Below are 5,941 nucleotides of genomic sequence, written 5' to 3'. Positions count from 1 at the left end.
ACGGGAGAGGCCACAGCAGTGAGAGGCCCGGGTACCGCAAAAAAAAAAAAAAAAAAAAAAAAAAAGGACTGAAAAAATGGAGTGAAGGAAATGCATGTGCAAAACACGCACTACCTATAAATCAATTTTGTTATTTTTCTTGAGGAAAAAAAAGACTTGAGAGACATACCAGTTAAGGGTAATGTATGGAATTTGTTTAGATACTAATTCAAACAAATCAATTATATACAAATAAACAATTAGGGGATTCAGAACTGAATATTCTATAGTATTAAGGGAAGTATTGTTATGATTCTAATGAATGTATAATTTGCATACAATAAAATGCACAGATATTAGGTGTTCAGTATGACCAGTTTTAATAATTGTATCTGCTTTAACAATTTGGGTAGCCACCACCCAAAATAAGATATAGATGTAGATGTAGATGTAGAAAATTTCCATCACCCCAGAAAGTTTTCGCCTGTTCCTTTCCAGTCAATAACCCCCAACTCTAACCTCAGAGTAACCAATATCTAGCTTCTAGCACAACAGATTAATTTCACCTATTCTTGTACTTCATATAAAAAGATCATACACTAACATACTCTTTTGTATCTGGCTTCTTTACATATCATTAAATTCACCCACTCTAAGTATACAATTGAATGACTTTTAGTAAGTTTACCAAGATGTGCAATGATCATATAATCCAGTTTTAGAATATTTTATCACCCCAGTAAGATCCAGTAGGCTTGGGGTCCAGATGACACAGTGGTTAAGAATCCGCCTACCAATACAGGAGACACTAGTTCGAGCCCTGGTCCGAGAAGATCCCACATGCTGCGGAGCAACTAAACCCGTGTGCCACAACTACTGAGCCTGTGCTCTAGAGCCCGTGAGCCACAACTACTGAGCCCACGTGCCTAGAGCCCGTGCTCCTCAACAAGAGAAGCCACTGCAATGAGAAGCCTGTGCACCGCAACGAAGAGTAGCCCCCGCTCACCACAACTAGAGAAAAGCTCATGTGCAGACAAAGACCCCAATGCAGCCAAAAACAAACAAACAAATAAAAAGAATCAGAGCAGAAACTAAAATTAAAAAAAAGAAAAAAAAGATCCAGTAGGGTCATTTTCAAGTAATCCCCATTTCTACATCCAACCCAGTCAGCTACTAATCTATTTTCTGTCTCCACACATTTGCCTTTTCTGGACAAGTCATATAAACTGAATCATACAATTTGTGGTCTTTGTGCCTGTCTTCTTTCACTTAGCATAATATTTTTAGGTTCATCCATGTTGTAGCATTCCTTTTTATTGGCTGAATAATATTCCATTGTACAGATAGACCATATTTTATTTATCCATTCATCTCTTATTGAGCATTTGGGTTGTTTTGAATTTGGGGCTAGTGTGAAAATGCTGCTGTTAACACTCACATGTGAGTCTTTGTCCTCATATATGTTTTCATTTATCTTGTGTAGATAAGTAGGTGTATTACCGGGTCATATGGTACATTTATGCTTAACTAGTAAAGAAGCAGTCAAACTATTTTCCAAAGTGGCTATGTCATTTTACTCTCCCACCAGCAAAGTATAAGAGTTTTAGTTTTTCCATATCCTTGCCAACATCTGTTACTGTCTTTTTGATTGCATCCATTCTAATGAATATATATCAAATAATGTTTTTGAGATCTATCCATGCTGTTGCATATACTAGTAGTTAATTTCTGTTTATTGTTCAGTAGCATTCCATTGTATAAATACTTCACTTTAAAAACAATCCATTCTCCTGTTCATGGACACTTGGGTGGTTTCCAGTTTGGGGTATTATGAGTAAAACATTATCAACATTCTTGCACAGGTCTTTCTGTGCACTCAGATATTCCTTAACTTAGGATGGGGTTACTTCCCAATAAACCCATTGTATGAATATATCACAATTCGAAATTAAATTTAATACATCCAACTTACCAAACATCATAACTTAGCCTAGCCTACCTTAAACATGCTCAGAACACTTACATTAGCCTACAGTTGGACAAAATCACCTAACACAAAGCCTATTTTATAATAAATTGCTTAATACCTCATGTAATGTATTGAACACTGTTTTGAAAGTGAAAAACATAATGATTGTCTGGGTACAGAACGCTTTTAGTGTATTGATTGTTTACTCTTGTGATCACATGGCTGACTGGGAAATGTGGCTCACTGCTTGGCTCAGCAGCATGAGAGAGGATTGTACCACATATTGCTAGCCCGGAAAACATCAAAATTCAAAAATTCCAAGTATGGTTTCTACTGAATGCATATCACCTTCACACCATTGTAAAGCTGAAAAATCCTAAGCCAGGACCCTCTGTAAATGTTTTGGTTTCTTTGGGGGTAAATTCCTAGGAGTGAAATTGCTAGGTGATAATGTAGATGTATATTTAATTTTATAAGAAGTTGTAAAGTAATTGTGCTATTTTACACTCCCAACACCAATGTATGAGAGTTCCAGTTGCTCCATATGCTCACCAGCTTTTGATATCAATCATTTTTAATTTTAGTTTTCCTAATATTATTACTTTTTAAGGTGATGATAGGATTGGAGTTAATTTTTTGTGTGGCCTTATATTTTAGTGATAATGCTGAAATTTTTACAAATGAAATTAAATGTTATCTGGAATTTGATTCATAATAATCCAGTGGGGGGAGGGGCAGGGAGTGAGGTTGAGTTAGATGGAACATGTTTTGATGGTTTTGTAGCTGGGGAATGAATGCCTAGGTGTTCATTGAACCTTTCTCTCTAATCATGTGGTTTGAAATATTCCTAATAAAATGTTAAAACAATAAAAAATTTAAAATATATGTATACATTTTAAAAAATGAACCAAGTATTTAAACTGTTGAACCAGCCACAATATTACACTTGGGAACATCTAAAATTTGTTCCTTAGGTATCACTTAGCAAATAACTGCCTCAGAGTACTAAAAGTTAATAGAGTATAAGTGCCTTACACACAACTTCTCCTTAAAAACTACCCTTCTTGTATAAAAGAATATCATTGTTACATTTAGTAATATAACAGCTCTATTGTCCCATGATTTGATTAGTTCAGAGAGAAACAAGTCTTAACGAGGAAATGTTATCATTTAGAGCTTTTCTGACTAACATGGGTGATTCTCACACAGGCTAATTTTTGTGAAATCCTGATGGTATCAGTTGTACCATCTAAGAAAAATCTATTGGTGAGAAAATAGAAGCATTCATAATAGCTTTTTTCTCTGAGCACTTTGATTATCCTAGAAACACGGAAAACTATTTAAAGTCACTGTAATCAATGTAGTAAGTGCTCAGTAAATATTTGTTGAATGATGTGCCACCCATGATTGATTGGTGGACAATAAGATAAGTATAGCAAAAACCTGCTGACCAAAGTTCAATTTCCTTAGGCCTTAAATTGAATGACCTGGTGTTGGGATCCTGGATACACCTGCTTTTCAAGTAAAGTTTCTTTTAGAGCTTTGTGTATGTCAGCTTGGAGTCAGTCATTTTGGGGGATGGTTACCCTGTGTGCCATAGTTTACTGTGAATCTGGGATGTGAATATAATCTCAGAGGGCTGTGAGGGATCATGGATTTAATTTTATTTTGTGTCTCTGTATATAGGGGAAGTTACAATACAATACATACTTTTTTTGAAAACAGTTTAACACTAAATTTATAAAGATATTAACTTGAAATCATGTTTCCCTAGATTTCCTGGCAAAGTTTGGAAATCTTTTAATTAAGCTTTTTACTGATGGAGTGTTTTCAGTCTGTAAAGTGTGATACTCAAGGTTAAAAGGAGTAAAACAGGTTGTGAGGCTTTGGGTAGGTATAACTCTTCCTTCCAGTAAGACTTTCCAAAAAGCAAATTGGCTGTAAATGTTGGACTATGTTTCCTAAAAATAAACAAAAATTTATCAATTAACAGAAATATTGTTTACATGTAATTTATATTGTATAGAAATTACTTTAAAAGATTTTCTCCTCAATATTTCAAAGAAAAAAAAGAAATCTTGGAAATGCTTCCTAGAAAAATTGTAAAAAGTACTACCACTTGCCCTTGACTTCAACTATATAAATCTATAACCTCCTATTCGATATGTTTTCTTACCTGTTTTGAAATCTCTTTGTATATTCACGTTTCTACTAAATAGAAATTTATAATAATAATCCTGAGATTACACACCTGAAACTCCTGTATATTAGACTAAAAAATGTCAGGAACACAATATTGTGATATAAAAGATAGGCATTAACCAGTAAAATAAACGTCAGAAAATTTTCTCTTTAAACGTTACCTGTCATTTTAAGGAAAATGTTTAGAAGTGTAATTGTAAACATTAGAAAACTGTCAGAATAAAAGAAAATTGAAATCTAAAAAAACAATAAAGTCACTGTAATCAAATTATTATTAAATCATTAGCATTATTTTCAATAACTTAAAGAGACTAAATAACTTGTCCAGATGACAGATGAATAAATGAGAAAGAAAATTATCTTTGGATATAGATTGCTAATGTATTATTTTTGTTCTTATTTGTTAGAAGTTAGTTATAATATTTATTGGTGATATCAAAACTGCCAAACATTAGCATTCTCATTTATAATGGTTGCTATCAGTAAGGACACACTCAAAAAGGACACCATCTAGACCCAGGCACACAAGATAACTGATCACTCTTATGTCAAAGGACAGCTCAGAGAACACAGCTCATTCTAAACATCATCCCTAAGCATTATTAACATTCTCTTGGGACAGAAGCAAAGAAGGCTGTCATTGCCTGTCAGTAGCTTTGACGGCCAGACTTTCATTTCCAAGCACACACTGTACTTATTTAAAACATAAAGATATCAAGTGGATAATGTCTCCTTTCTTCTCCAAGGTTTGATTGATGATTTCATTCTGTGACTTTCTACTCTGTGAGGATATGATTTCATGAGTCATTTTAATTCCCCAAGAGAGAACTGAAGTGTTACTTATTTTGTTATTGTGAAATCTTAAAATTCATTTGACTCATTTTTGAATCTTATACACCAAAAATTGACACACTCCAGGCATCCTGAATTATTTTACTTTATCCTGTACAACTCTAGATTCATGAACCATATTTAACTAAGCTCAGCTGGACTGTGATTATGGTAAATGTAAATGGCTCTAGAGAAGTCCTAAATCCTGTATCTCCTCAAGTTAAGCATCCTTAAACATCACAAAAATAGCGGGCTTCCCTGGTGGCGCAGTGGTTGAGGGTCCGCCTGCCGAAACAGGGGACACGGGTTCGTGCCCCGGTCTGGGAAGATCCCACATGCCGCGAGCGGCTGGGCCCGTGAGCTATGGCCGCTGAGCCTACGCGTCCGGAGCCTGTGCTCCGCAACGGGAGAGGCCACAATAGTGAGAGGCCACAACAGTGAGAGGCCAGCGTACTGCAAAAAAAAAAAAAAAAAAAAAAAAAAATCACAAAAGTACCTGAAAATTATATGCCTGTCATGAATTATATTAAAAATAACATCAGCAGAATGTCTATTTCCAAATGCCTTTTTTTGTACAGAAATACAAGTAACAGAAAAGTGAAAATTTAGAGTTTATAAAAGTTTGTTTTATGAACAAACCTTCTGCCAACTTAGGTATTTAAAGTGCCCTTGCTTTGGCAGCCATTATTGAAAATATATTTACTATTTTTTCTCAATCTCTTGGAGAAGTTTTCATTTCAAATTATTGAGTTATTTGATGTAAATGACTACTCTTTTCAACACTTTCCATGCACATTTTTTTTCTAGTAGTGACCTTCAAACAGCATTTTCTTTCATGATATAAAAAGTCCAAGCTAAGCCTCATATTTTTCTTTCATATTTGGATGTTTCTCATGGATGTGTCATGCCCAAGGCAAGATAGAGCTGCACAAAAGGAACAAAGTGTGTTTCCCCATAAGT

Source organism: Physeter macrocephalus, chromosome 7, assembly GCF_002837175.3.
Source record: "Physeter macrocephalus isolate SW-GA chromosome 7, ASM283717v5, whole genome shotgun sequence".
NCBI lineage: Eukaryota > Metazoa > Chordata > Mammalia > Artiodactyla > Physeteridae > Physeter > Physeter macrocephalus.
Note: the sequence above shows the minus strand (reverse complement) of the source record.